This window comes from Choloepus didactylus, chromosome 12, assembly GCF_015220235.1.
Source record: "Choloepus didactylus isolate mChoDid1 chromosome 12, mChoDid1.pri, whole genome shotgun sequence".
Lineage (NCBI taxonomy): Eukaryota > Metazoa > Chordata > Mammalia > Pilosa > Megalonychidae > Choloepus > Choloepus didactylus.
In genome coordinates, this window is record NC_051318.1 from 99452555 (window position 1) to 99468219 (window position 15665).

Below are 15665 nucleotides of genomic sequence, written 5' to 3' on the forward strand. Positions count from 1 at the left end.
GGTTGTTTGTCTTATTATTGTTGAGCTGCAGAGTTTCTTTATATATTCTGGATATTCTGGTTATCAGGGAATGCAATGGGGGTAGAGAAAGAGGAGCTGATGCTTAATTTGTGCAGAATTTCTATTTTGATTGATTGCAAATGTTTGGAAATGGACATTAGTGATACTAATTGTGAGTGTATTTAATAGCACTGGATTATGTTGGTGAATGTGGCTGAAAGGGGGAAGTTTTGGGTCATGTATGTTATTAGAAGGAAACTTAGAAGATAAAACATGGGCCTGTATAATACAGTGAATCCTGTTGTGTACAATGGACTGTGGTTAATAACACAAATATAAGAATGTGCTTTCATGAATTATAACAAATGTATGACACTATTACAAAGTGTTAATAATAAGGTGGTATAAGAGAAGAAATACACCTAATATAAACTGTGGACTAAAGTTAGTAATGTTTTAATATTCTTTCAGCACTTATGGTAACAAAGGTACCACACTAATGCAAAGTGTCAACAATAGGGGGACATATGGGGAATGTTGTATTTTTTACATGATATTTCTGTAAACCTACAATCTCTCTAATAAAGAAAATAACAATTAAATACAATTAAATAAAAATAATAATTTTAAAAAGCAGTACGCTAAGTGAAAGAAACCAGGCAGAAAGTATTTATGATTACCTTATATAAAATGCAAATATAAATGAATTTATTGAGAATGAAATTACATAAGGGATTAAGGAGTGACTGCTAAGCAGTATGGGTTTTTCTTTTTGGAGTAAAGAAAATGTGCTAAAATTGATTATGATGATATATGAACAACTCTGTGATTACACCAAAATCTACTGATTGCACAAATTGGATGGACAGTATGGTACATGAATATATCTCAATAAAACTGCATTACAAAAAAAATCAGATATCTATGAGTAAAATTAACCAAGGATGTAAAGGACTTAAGACACAGAAAACTACAAAACTTTGTCAAAAGAAATCAAAGAAGATCTAAATAAATGGAAGGACATTCTGCACTCACGAATTAGAAGACTAAATATTGTTAAGATGTCAATTCTACCCAAAATGATTTATAGATTAAACACGACCACAATCAAAATTCCAACAGCATACTTTGCAGAAATGGAAAAGCCAAAAATCAAATTTATTTGGATAAGTAAGGGGCTCCATAAGGCCAAAAACATTTTGAAAAAGAATAAAAGTTGGAGGACTCACACTGCCTGACTTTAAGCTTATTACAAAGCTACAGTGATCAAAACAGCATGGTACTGGCACAAGGACAGCAACATAGATGTATGGAATAGAACTGAGACTCTCACATCTATGGCCAATTAATTTTTTTGGGGGGAGGGGCAATTAATTTCTGAGAAGGCTGCCAGGCCCACTCAATTGGGAAAGGACAGCCTCTTCAACAAATGGTGCTGGGAGAACTGGATATCAATATCCAAGAGAATGAAGGAGGACTCCTATCCTCACACTTAAAAATTAACTCAAAATGGATCAAAGACAAAAATGTAAGAACCAGGACTATAAATTTAAGAACCAGGTCCTAGAGGAAAATGTAGGGAAGCATCTTCAAGATCTTGTGTTAGGCATGATTTCTCAGACTCTCCAACCAAAGTACAAGATACAAAAGAAAAAAAATAGACAAATGAGACCTCATCAGTGTTAAAAACTTTTGTGCATCAAAGAATTTTATGACGAAAGTGAAAAGACAACCTACTCAATGGCAGAAAACATTCAGAAATCACATATTTGATAGGATTTAATCTCCAGAATATATACAGAAATCCTACAACTCAACAATAAAAAGACAAGCAACCCAATTTTAAAATGGGTAAAAGACTTGAATGGGTATTCTCCAAAGAGGATATACAAACGGCTAAAAAGCATATAAAAAGATGCTCAACATCATTAGTCTATTACGGAAATGCAAATAAAAACCACAATGAGATACCATTTCATACCCCCTAGACTGACTATTAAAACAAAACAAAACAAAAAACAGAAAATTAAAAGTGTTGGAGAGGATGTGGAGAAATAAGAACACTCATTCATTGCTGGTGGGAATGTAAAACGGTACAGCTGCTTTGGAAATCAGTCTGGGAGTTCCTCAGAGAGCTAGGTATAAAATTACCATATGACCCGGCAATTCCTCTAACTACCCAAAAGAACTGAAAGCAGATATTTGCACACCAATATTCAGAGCAGCATCATCAACACTGCCAAAAGATGAAAGCAATCCAAGTGTCCATCAAACAATGAATGGATATAAACAAAATGTGCTATATACACACAATGGAACATTATTCAGCATTAAAAGGAATGACGTTCTGATTCGTGCAACAATGTAGATAAACCTTGAAGACATTGTGTTGAATGAAATAAACCAGACACAAAAGGACAAATATTGTATGATCTCACTGATGTGAAATAATTAGAATAAGCAAATTCACAGAGTTAGAATCTAGAATGCAGGTTACCAAGACTGGGTTGGGGTAGGGAATGGGGAGTTAATGCTTAATTTGTACAGAATTTCTATTTGGGTTGATTGGCAAGTTTTGAAAATGGATGGTGGTAATGGTAGCACAACGTTATGAGTGTAATTAACAGCACCGGATTATACATGTGAATACAGTTAACAGGAGAAATTTTAGGTCATATATATGTTACTGGAATAAATATTAAAAGATAAAACATAGTTTGTACAACATAGTGAACCCTTTTGTAAATGATGGACTACAGTTAATAGCACAGGTATAAAAATGTTCTTTCATGAACTGTTAACAAATGTACCACACTAATGCAAGGTGTTAATAATAGGGTGATAGATCGGGAAAAAAAATACACCCTAATGTAAACTATAGATTGTAGTTAATACTACAATTATAATATTCTTTAATAGATTGTAACAAAGGTACCACCCTAATGCAAAGTATTAATAATGGGGGTGTATATGAGAACACTGTATTTTTTACATGATTTCTCTGTAAACCTACAATTTCTGTAATTAAAAAAAAATTTTTTTTAAAGATTAGTTCGAAATTTATATGGAAAGGCAAAGGAATTAGGAAAGCTATAGAAAAACTGGAAAAGAATACAGTGGAAGGAATTGGTCTGCTCAATGTCAAGATTTATTACACAGCTACAGTAATAAAACAATGTGTGATATTGGTAGAGGGATATTCAACTAGATCAATGGAATAGAACAGAGGTCCCAAAAATAGCCCCACACAAATATGCCCAATTGATTTTTGATAAAGGTGCTAAAGCAATTCAGTGAAGGATAAATTTATCAACAAACAGTGCTGTAGCAAACAGACACCGATACCCTTTGCCTTGGCAAGATGGCAGAATATGATTTGACTACTCGCATCATGCACTTTTTGGATCAGTATCTTGCCTTTCCACTGCTTAAAAGTTTCTCTCCGTAAAGGAGATACATAATGAAGAATTACTACAAGGGAATCTGGATCTTCTTATTTATACCAATATGTAGACTTTGCTATGGATGTATACAAAATCCTTTATTCTGATGACATTCGTCATGTTTTGAGAGGAAAAAGAACCACAGTTGTTGCACAACTGAAAGAGCTTTAGGCAGAAACAGAACCAATTGTGATGATGTTTGAAGATCCAGAAACTAAAAGGCAAATGCAGTCAAGCGGGAATGGTTGGATGTTGTTTGACTACCTGGCGGACAAGTATGGTTTTAGACACAAATATTTACACACTCTACAGGTATGCAAAATTCCAAAATGAATGTGGGAATTACTCAGGAACAGCAGAGTATCTTTACCTTTTTTAGAGTGTTGGTTCCAGCAACAGATAAAAATGCTTTGAATTCACTCTGGGAAAAACTGGCCTCTGAAATCAATGCTGAATTAGGGTGCAGCCATGGAAGACCTTATCTAGTTAAAAAAGACCAAAGACGATCACTCTGGGAGTTTTCCACCCCTGTCTCTTCAGCAGCGAACATGGCTCATTCACTGGTCTCTGTTTCCTTCCACCACCCCAAAGGCCACAATAATAGTACTGATCTCTTCCTTTACCAGCCAGATTATCTTAACACAGTCCAATGTGTCCTCATATTCTCTGCTATTTGACTACAGCTGTCATAACAAAAGAAGTTAGAAAACATCAGCAAGTGCTAAAAAAATCCAGTCAAAGTTATGCAGCAGGTATCTTACACGTATAAAGATGCAGTTACAGAGTTTGCTGAATGCTTACAGTTAACTTTAACTGTGATAGGGCTCAGAAACACCTAAGAGAATGTGAATCAGTTCTTGTGAATGACTTCTTCCTGGTGGCTTGTCCTGAGGATTTCATTGAAAATGCTCGCCTCTTTATATTTGAGGCTTTTTGACACATCCACAAATACATCAGCATTAACACGTTAGCAGACAAACTGAACATGACTCCAGAAGACACAGAAAGGTGGACTGTGAATGTTTATAAACGTAAGACTGGATGCCAAAACTGATTCTAAATTAGGTCATGTGGTTATGGGTAACAATGCAGTCTCACACTATTAACAAGGGATTGAAAAGACCAAAAGCCTTTCCATTAGAAGCCAGATGTTGGCCATGAATACCGAGAAGAAACTTAATCAGAAGAAGAGTAGATCAGAGACCCCTAACTGGTCAACTAGGGACTCTGGCGTCTACTGAAGAAATGTAAAAAAAAAGAGAGAGAAGAAAAAAACTGGAAAAGAAAGATGAAATAATAAAACCATTATACAAAGGATGACATACATTTTAGAAACAATTAACATGGGTATAAATTTTGGAGAATTTGAATAAAATTGTCTTTTTCATTTGAAAAAAAAAAAAACACTGACAGACAGCTTATATGTAAAACATAAAGCTGTAAGACTTTTCAAAGACAGAAGATCTTCAGGACCCAGGGCTAGGCAAAGAGTTCTTAGACTTGATCCCAAAAACACAATCCTTTAAAGGAAAAATTGGTAAATTTGGATCTCATCAAAGTTAAAAAAATTTTTGGCTCTGAATACCCATGTGAAGAGGATGAAAAGACAAGTTAGAGACTGGAAGGAAATATTTGGAAACCATATATCCAACAAAGGACTAATATTTAGACTATAAAAAGAACTCAAAGCTCAACAGTTTAAAAAAAAAAAAAAGTCCAATTAGAAAATGGGCAAAAGATATGAAGAAACATTTCACCAAAGAAGACATACAGACAGCAAATAAACACATGAAATAATGTTCAACATCATTAGCTATTAAAAAATGCAAATTAAAACCACAATGAGATATCAGTACACCTCTATCAGAATGACTAAACTTAGAAGTGACAATACCAAATGCTGATGAGGATATGGAGAAACTGGATCACTCATCCATTGCTGGTGAGAATGTAAAATGGCAGAGCCACCAGGAAAAGAGTTTGGCAGTTTCTTAAAAAGCTAAACATGCAATTAGCATATGACCCAGCAATTGCACTCCTGAGCATATGTCCCAGAGCAAAACGAAAACTTATGTTCACACAAAATGTGGGCACAAGTATTTATTTCAGCTATATTCATAATAGTCCAAATTTGGAAACAAACCAGATGCCCTTCAATAGGTGAATGCTTAAACAAAATGTCATATATCTGTATTATGAAATACTGGTCAGCAATAAAAAGGAATGAACTATGTATACGAGCAATAACTTGGATAAATCCCCAAGAATTATGAGCAAAAAAATCTAATCACAATAGATTCCATACGTACAATTCCATTTATATAACATTTTGAAATGATCAAATCTTAGAAATGTAGAACATATCAGTGGCTGCTATAGATTAAAGGAGGGGATGGGAGGGAAGTGAATGTGGCCACAAAAGGGCCACCTGAAAGATCCTTGTGGTAATGCAGAAGTTCTGTATCTTGACTATAAATATGAATAGTGTACTGGAGTTTTGCAAGATACCACCACTGGGGGAAACTGGGCAAAGGGCACAAAGGATCTCTCTATATTGTATTTACAACTGCATGTGAATTTATAATTATCTCAAAATTAAGTTCAATTTTTAAAACTAAAAAAAGATAATCTTCAGAATGGATGATTGGGGGAGGTAGAAGAAAAGGTTACAACTAATTTCAATAACACATATAGTAGGGAACCAATTGACAATTGACAGACAATAAGTAAAAAAGAGAGAACTCTGGTTGGCACTCTTACGCACTATATAAATATGCCTTTTTAGGATTTAATGCATTGGAATAGCTAGAAGGAAATACCTGAAACTATCAAACTGGAACCCAGTAGCCTTGATTCTTGAAGATGTTTGTGTAACTATGTAGCCTACATAGGGTGACAGTGCGATTATGAAAACCTTGTGGCTCACACTCCCTTTATCCAGTGTATGGATGGATGAGCAGAAAAATGGGAACAAAAACTAAATGAAAAATAGGTTGGGATGGGGGGAATAATTCGGTTTTTTTTTTTTACTTTTATTTTTTATTCTTATTTTTATTCTCTCTGGTGTAAGGAAACGCTCAGAAACAGATTGGGGTGATGAATGCACAACTATTTGATGGCACCGTGAACAGGTGATTGTACATCAAGGATGACTGTATGGTATGTGAATATATCTCAATAAAACTGAATTAAAAATAAAAAAACTCTGTAGTCCTCTGAATTTAAATTGGAAAGATTAGTATAAATACATGATATATCTTTTTGAAAAATTCCTAGATTTATCCACTTAAAAGGCCTAGAAACAATGACCAAATCAGTGCATAGAGAGTGGTCTCAAAATACCACTAAAAGGAATCAGAGGAGAATTGCCCGATTCCAGATATGGGGCAGAAAAAGTACAAGATAAGCCTGGACTATCTTATAAAAGACATCAAAAAATATTAGAGTCCTGTCAAAAAGACTTGAGGACGCAACAAATGGCCAAAGATGGGACAATGAGAGTATCAATAAGGCTAATAACTACAATGAACTGAGGCACGTATATATTTCAAACTGTGAATTTGGAATATGAAAAACAAAACTAACCACTGGAGGTTACTAGTGAACCAACTCATTATTTTGAAAACTGATGAAAGAAAAAGACTCAAGCATTCATTTTCCCTTTCCTAAACAAATTTTATCAGGAAGTACTTGTAACAGAAAAAGTGAAAATAAGAATTAAAAAATACAAGTAAAAAAGAACACTCAAATCATCCCCCCCACCCTATTTTTCATTGTTTTTTGTCCCCGTTTTTCTGCTCATCCATCCGTGGGCTGGAGTAAGGGAGTACGGTCCACACGGTTTTCACTGTCCCACTGTCACCCCTTGTAGTCTACATTGCTATAAGATCGTCTTCGGGAGTCAGGGCTGCTGGGTTGCGGTTTGGTGGTTTCGGGTGTTTACTTCTAGCTATTCCAATGCATTGAAAGCTAAAAGGATTGTCTATATAGTGCGTGGGAGTGTCCACCAGAGTGACCTCTTGAACCACTGAAACTTTGTTTCATTTCATTTTGCATCCCCCTGTTGGTCGGGGGGATGTTCTCAATCCCACGATGTTGGGTCCGGGTTCATCCCCTGGAGTCATGTCCTGCATTGCCGGGGAGATTCACAACCCTGGGGGTCGGTCCCGCGTGGCGTGGAGGGCAGTGAGATCACCTGCCGAGTTGGCTTAGCTAAAGAGAGAGCATTGTCCCTTATTTAAGGCTTCAAATACCTTGACAGTTTGAATCATATATTTGGATATTATTGTGGACATTTGGTTCAATATAAGGACATATTGGACAGTTGGGTACAAAGTGTCGCAGGTTCAGTAAAAGCCTCCAATTTCCAGGAAGGCCCAGTATACAACCAACATTTGTTGCTCTAATGGCACATAATATGGGATAGAAGCAGGTAGCCTTGTGCACCAGAAGCAACTTACAGTCATCATGGGTGGTCCAGAGACTAGAAGAAGCATAGGATGTGGTCTCCAGAACTCCACTATAAAGGGGTTCCCAGAAGGCATAAAGTTAGCTCAGAGCCAGTATTATAAGGATGCAGGAACCAATCAGCACCCATTTCATCTGCTAATTGCATAAAATCACAATAAATTTTGAATTCCCAAGCAAGTCAAAAAAAAAAAGAAGTAATCAATCAGTAACTGAGGGAAAGTTCCCCTTTATGAAAGTATTCCAACTAACAAAGAAGAAATGACACAATTAGAATATCACCGTTTTACAACTCCTGGTGAATAAGAAAGTTAGACAAAGTTCCTCAGTGGCTATTAACGTTACAGAAAGAGACAACCACACACTATGGGACACCTGATGAATGAGACTGCCATCCCATTTGCTAGAGCCCCGGCCCCTGTCCCCACAAATTACCTGAATCTGATAAAGCCTCTGGATTTAACTAAGAATTTACTGGAAATACAGAGGACAGATAAACATGTCAAATGACACCAAAACAGGCAAAATCCAGACTATGAGAAACTCCATGCAGTTTATTCAACAAATAAACTTCAAGGAAAGAAAAGAGAGTGAAATTTAAAAATTAAACACTAAAAAGAGACGTCAGCTTTTTGCACTGTAACTAGCAGACTCCTGAAGGCACTGTGCAGGGACTCCTGCGTGGAGCTGAGCCAGTACCAGGACCAGCACTCCTGGAGTGACAATGAAGAACAAGAAAAATCACTGAAGAAAAGCTGTACGTTGCGTGTCAAAAATCTTTTCTTTCACACAAATGAAGAACAAATCTATGAACTCTTCAGCAAAAGCGGTGACATGAGGAAAATCACTATGGGCCTGGATAAAACGTGGATTCTATTTTGCAGAGTACTAGTCAAGAGCAGGTGTTGGAAATGTCATGTGGTACATAAATGTAACTCGTCTGGATGAATGGACCATTCAAACTGGGATGCAGATTTTCAGGAGGACGGGGAGTGTGGCCAAGGGCAAGCTGAGGGTCAGGTACAAGGTGAGTATTGGCAAGGCTATGATGCTAGGGTGGAAGACTAAAAACCAGGGACTGGATGAGAGCCTCGTCAGTGAGAAACGCACTCCCAGGCCTGCTGAAGAGCAATACTGAAGGTCTGCAAACCAGCCCATTTCTACCAACCTTTGATCAATGTCTTTACTGAGCTGGAAGTTTCTTTATGGTTTTCTTCTCTGAAAATTATTAAAGGACAGAATCCAAAAGAATATCTTGGCTATATTTTGGAATCTTGGCTATCTCTCAGATTACCAAAATGATTTTGTTGTCAGGTCAAAAATTGTATTCTATGATGACAGATTAGATCTATAATGTTGATTACTCTGTCAACCAGAAACATCCCACTTCTTACAGGAAGTCTGGAAAAATTTTTTAATTTGTTTTACCATGTTTGAGTATAAGTAGCTTCATGATCTGCATTGGGGCCTGAATTTTTTTTTCTTTTTATAATTTTAAGGTTGTGTAAGATAAAGTTTGATTAATGGAGTTTTGCTATATAGTATAGCCTTGCTCTACATTAGGAACAGATGTTTGAAAAACTGAATTTGTTTTCTATGTTGAATTCTAATCTCCAAAGGCAAACTTAGAGTCAAGGGACCTACCTAAACAGTTGGTATAAAGTTAAGCCTTAGATAGTCCCCAGGGACACAACCTGTTTCCATGCTTTATATGATCCATCAAGAAATTCAGGTGCAGGACTCGATGGGTATTTACTAAACTCATTTTTCAAAAGATGTACAAGTTATACCTGAAGCTAAAGAAAGCAAGAGTTCACATTACTGAGAACTTCAAGTGCTCAAAGTGGGACACTGCTGGTAGGAAATGTGATAAAATAACAAGGGATGAGTTAAAACACTGCCTTGAAATTATGAAGGTTGCTGTGAGGGCCATCAGATATACTCTTTTCATTTTCAGAGTGATCTTGGGACTCGATTGGGTTTAAAGAGCTTGAAGATAGAGAAAATGCTTAACAAAAATGATCAGAGAAGCTTCCCCCAGGAAATGTCTTTTTCAGCCAATTACATTAACTCAAGTCACCTCAGCAAAAGGTCCTATTTACAATGGGTTCACACCCAAAGAAATGGATTAAGAATATACTTTTCTGGGTTATATAACTCCAAGCTACCACAGATAATGATCCAAAAAAAGTTTAGAAATATAAATTTAAGACAGCTGGAAATTTGAACAGGTTGGATATTTGGTGATTTTAAAGGAATTATTCTTAGGGTGGTTTTTTTGGTGGTAGAGGTATGATAATGGTATTGTATTTATCTTTTAAATAACACACATCTACTTAATAACAAAAACAGGATATGCCACTTCTGGAAGACATCATATTCTGAGGTCATCAGTTCTATTACAAATGGATCCTGGCTATAATAGAAAAAGTTCTTTTTCAACTCATAAAAGTTGAAAGGGGATGGGAAGAGCCAGTAAGGATAAACCTAAAGAGGAAGTCATAAAGTTGTTCATTAAACAAATGAACAAGAAAGTATAGAAGTAACTGCCTATTCACACAGGGTACAGAAATTAAATCCTGGGCCCTGTGGTAGGGTTGGGGATCTACACCGTAAGATTTCACATTTAGCCAGAACCCTTGAGAAGGCACCAGGAGGAGTGAAGATGCAAGTTAGCTACAGCAAAGATAATAATGTGGTTATGAAGATTACCAATGCGTGGGGGTGGGGGTAGGGGCCTAAAGACCCAACAGCCTTGTAAGTCATAGAAAGGATTTGGTAGTCTAAGAACAACAGACAATCACTGTGGTTTAGATTTGCATTTCCCTAATGGCTAATGATGCCGAGCATATTTTCAAGTACTTACTGGCCATCTGTATATCTCCTTTGGAGCAATGTCTATTCAAGCCCTTGGATCATTTGTTGAGTTATTTGTCTTTTTATTGTTGAGTTGCAGGAGTTCTTCATATATTCTGGATATTAAACCCTTACAGGATATGTGGTTTTCAAATATTTTCTCCCATTCTGCAGGCTGTCTTTTCACTTTCTTGACAATTGTCTTGACACACACAAGCTTTTAATTTTGATGAGGTTCAATTTATCTACTTTTTCTTTTGTTGCTCACACTTTCGGTATCATGAATCCACTACTTAATGCAAAGTACTGAAAACCCTCTGTTTTATTCTAGGAGTTTTATAGCTTTAGTTCTTATACTTAGGTCACTGGTCCATTTGGAGTTAACGTTTGTGAACGGTGTGAGACAGAGGTCCAGTTTCATTCTTTGGCACATGAATATCCAGTTTTCCCAGCACCATGTGTTTAAAAGACTATATCCTAACAGTGGACCTGACACCCCTGTTAAAAAAAATAAAATTTGCCATAGATGTGAGTGTTTATTTCTGAACTCTGAATTCTACTTCCTTGGTCTATTTGTCTATCCTCGTACCAGTCCCACACTGTTTTGATTGCTTTACCTTTATAATAAGTTTAAAAATCAGGAAGTGTGAGTCCTCCAACTTTGTTCGTTTCAAGAAACAGTTTTTTTTTGAGACTGGTTGTGCCCATTTGGGGCCCCTTCCCTTCCATGTGAATTTGATGACTGGCTTTTCCATTTCTGTGAACGCAGCCGTTGACATTTTGATTGGGACTACATTAAATCTATAGATCACCCTGGGTACTACTGGCATCTTAAGAATCATTAGTCTTGCAATCCATGAACATGGAACGTCTTTCCATTTATTTAGGTCTTCTTTAATTTCTTTCGGCAATGTTTTGTAGTTTCCATGTACAATTGCTTTACATCCTTGGTTAAATTTATTCCTAGTTGTTCTGGTTCTTTCTGATGTAAGGAAAATATTCAGAGATAGACTGTGGTGATGAACGCATAACTATGTTATCATACTGTGGACAGTGGATTGTATATCATGGATGATTGTATGGTGTGTGAATGCATTTCAATAAAACTGAATTTAATTTAAAAAAAAAAAACAAAACAGAACACATTAGGAAAAAAAAAAAAAAAAAACACCTTTCCCTAAGTAAATTCTAGAACCAGAAAGCTTTCAAAGGTGTATTCTATCAACCACTTATGGAAGCAATAACAAATGCAATAACACAATTCTTCCAGAAAACAGAGAGATAAACACAAACAAAAACAAAACAAAACCTTCCCCCATCTGTTTTTTGGGGATGTCATAACTTACCAAAAACTGACAATGACGTTTCAAGAAAGAAAAATTACAAGCCAATCTCACTCATGAACATAAATGCAAAAATCCTAAACAATTAACAAATTAAATGCAGCAATGTAATAACAATAAGAAAAATCATAAACAAGTTGGGTTTATTCCAAAAACTCAAAGTTTAACTATTTAAAAATAAATCACGCTATTCACAATAGCCAAAAGGTGGAAGCAACCTAAAGGTGTCCATCAACAGAAGAATGGATAAACAAAATGTGATAGATACATAAAATGGAATATTATTCAGCCATAACAGGAAATGAAGTTCTGATATGTGTGGCAACATGGATGAATCCTGAAGACATCATAAATAAAGTAAGTGAAAGGGGACAGACGTATGATTTCACTATATGAATTGACCAGGAAGAAATCTTTCAGTTACAACAACTACACTCTATTGAAGAGATTAATAGAACGGACAATGAAAGTATGAAATCAATAACCACTGCACAAAACATTTCATTCAACAAAAACTATAAAAAGTCCAATGAATAAATAAATCAGCGTCTTTCAAAAAAAAAAATTTATTCCTAGATATTTGATTCTTTTAGTTGCTATTGTAAACAGAATTGTTTCCTTGACCCTTGATTTCCTTTTCAGATTGTTCACTGCCAGTGTATAGAAACACCACTGTTTTGTTTTGCAGTGATTAGTTTGTTTTGTTTTGTTTTGCAGTGATCAGTTTGCTGAATTCATTATTAGCCCCAGTAGCTCTCTTGTAAATTCTTCAAGTTTTCCTATATACAGGATCATGTCACTTGCAAATAGGGAAAGTTTTACTTTTTCCCTTCCAGTTTGGGTGCCTTTTATTTTTTCCCATATAATCCATTAAGGGGACTTTATTTCTCTACGGTCAGTAGTAATGTCCCCTTTCATTCTTTTTTTTTTTTTTTTTTTAATCTTCATTTTATTGAGATATATTCACATACCACGCAGTCATACAAAACAAATCGTACTTTCGATTGTTTACAGTACCATTACATAGTGGTACATTCATCACCCAAATCAATCCCTGACACCTTCATTAGCACACACACAAAAATAACAAGAATAATAATTAGAGTGAAAAAGAGCAATTGAAGTAAAAAAGAACACTGGGTACCTTTGTCTGTTTGTTTCCTTCCCCTATTTTTCTACTCATCCATCCATAAACTAGACAAAGTGGAGTGTGGTCCTTATGGCTTTCCCAATCCCATTGTCATCCCTCATAAGCTACATTTTTATACAACTGTCTTCGAGATTCATGGGTTCTGGGTTGTAGTTTGATAGTTTCAGGTATCCACCACCAGCTACCCCAATTCTTTAGAACCTAAAAAGGGTTGTCTAAAGTGTGCATAAGAGTGCCCACCAGAGTGACCTCTCGGCTCCTTTTGGAATCTCTCTGCCACTGAAGCTTATTTCATTTCCTTTCACATCCCCCTTTTGGTCAAGAAGATGTTCTCCGTCCCACGATGCCAGGTCTACATTCCTCCCCGGGAGTCATATTCCACGTTGCCAGGGAGATTCACTCCCCTTGGTGTCTGATCCCACGTAGGGGGGAGGGCAGTGATTTCACCTTTCAAGTTGGCTTAGCTAGAGAGACAGGGCCATATCTGAGCAACAAAGAGGCATTCGGGAGGAGGCTCTTAGGCACAACCATAGGGAGGCCGAGCCTCTCCTTTGCAGCAACCGTCTTCCCAAGGGTAAAACCTGTGGTAGAAGGCTCAGCCCATCAAACCACCAGTCCTCTATGTCTGTGGTCATGTTAGCAACCATGGAGGTGGGGTAGGCGAATACCCCTGCATTCTCCACAGGCTCCTCAAGGGGGCACTACATCTTTTTTTTTTTTCCCCTTGTTTTTCTTTTTTTTTTTTTTAACTTTCCCTTCTTTTTTAAATCAACTGTATGAAAAAAAAGTTAAAAAGAAAGCAAACATACAATAAAAGAACATTTCAAAGAGACCATAACAAGGGAGTAAGAAAAAGACAACTAACCTAAGATAACTGCTTAACTTCCAACATGTTCCTACTTTACCCCAAGAAAGTTACCTAATATAGCAACATTTTTGTGAACTTGCTCCTACTATATCCATCAGAAATTAACAGACCATAGTCATTCCTGGGCATCCCCAGAATGTTAAATAGCTTATCTGTTCTTCTTGGATTATTGTTCCCCCTTCCTTAATTGCTCTCTATTGCTAGTTCCCCTACATTCTACATTATAAACCATTTGTTTTACATTTTTCAAAGTTCACATTAGTGGTAGCATATAATATTTCTCTTTTTGTGCCTGGCTTATTTCGCTCAGCATTATGTCTTCAAGGTTCATCCATGTTGTCATATGTTTCACGAGATCGTTCCTTCTTACTGCCGCGTAGTATTCCATCGTGTGTATATACCACATTTTATTTATCCACTCATCTGTTGAAGGACATTTGGGTTGTTTCCATCTCTTGGCAATTGCGAATAATGCTGCTATGAACATTGGCGTGCAGATATCTGTTCGTGTCACTGCTTTCCGATCTTCCGGGTATATACCGAGAAGTGCAATTGCTGGATCGAATGGTAACTCTATATCTAGTTTTCTAAGAAACTGCCAGACTGACTTCCAGAGTGGCTGAACCATTATACAGTCCCACCAACAATGAATAAGAGTTCCAATTTCTCCACATCCCCTCCAGCATTTGTAGTTTCCTGTTTGTTTAATGGCAGCCATTCTAACCGGTGTTAGATGGTATCTCATTGTGGTCTTAATTTGCATCTCTCTAATAGCTAGTGAAGCTGAACATTTTTTCATGTGTTTCTTGGCCATTTGTATTTCCTCTTCAGATAACTGTCCCCTTTCATTCTTAATATTAGAAATTTGAGCCTTCTCTCTTTTTTTCCCATCAGTCTAGCTAAAAGTTTCTCAATTTTATTGGTCTTTTCAAAGAAGCAATTTTTTATTTCAATGATTTTCTCTGTTTTTCTGTTCTGTATTTCATTTATTTCCTCTCTAATCTTTATTATTCCCTTCCCTGTGTTTTCTTTAGGTTTAGTTTGTGTTTTCCCCCTAGTTTCTTCAGGTTTCTTAGGTTACTGATTTGAAATTTTTCTTCTTTTTTAATGTAGATATTTTCAGCTATAAACTTCCATGAGTACAGCTTTTGCTGCATCCAGTAAGTTTTACAATGTTCTGTTTTCTCATTAATCTCAAAGTATTTTCTAAGTTCCCTTGCGACTTCTTTGATCTACTGGTTACTTAGAGTGTGCTGATTAATTTCCCCATTATTTTGAATTTCCCAATTTCTTTCTGTTACTGATCTCTAATTTCAATCCAATGTGGTCAGAGAGTATACTTTGTGTAGATTAATGCTTTTAAGTTTACTGAGATTTCTTTTATGGTCTAATATATGGTCAAGTCTGTAGAATATTCATGTACAATTGAGAAGAATGTGTATTCTACTGCTGTTGGATGGGGTGTTCTACAGATGTCTGTTACATAGCCAAAACAATCTTGAAAAGGAAGAAGAGAGTTTAAGGATTTACACAAGCCA

General features: G+C 36.3%; 1 protein-coding gene and 1 pseudogene across 1 annotated transcript in view; one reads left to right on the top strand and one right to left on the bottom strand.

Annotated features, from left to right (window-relative positions):
• Nucleotides 1-15665, bottom strand: part of KPNA3 (karyopherin subunit alpha 3) — a 105120-nt gene that overhangs the window by 71140 nt on the left and 18315 nt on the right. The window lies entirely within an intron of this gene.
• Nucleotides 3362-4684, top strand: LOC119507046 (annotated as a pseudogene).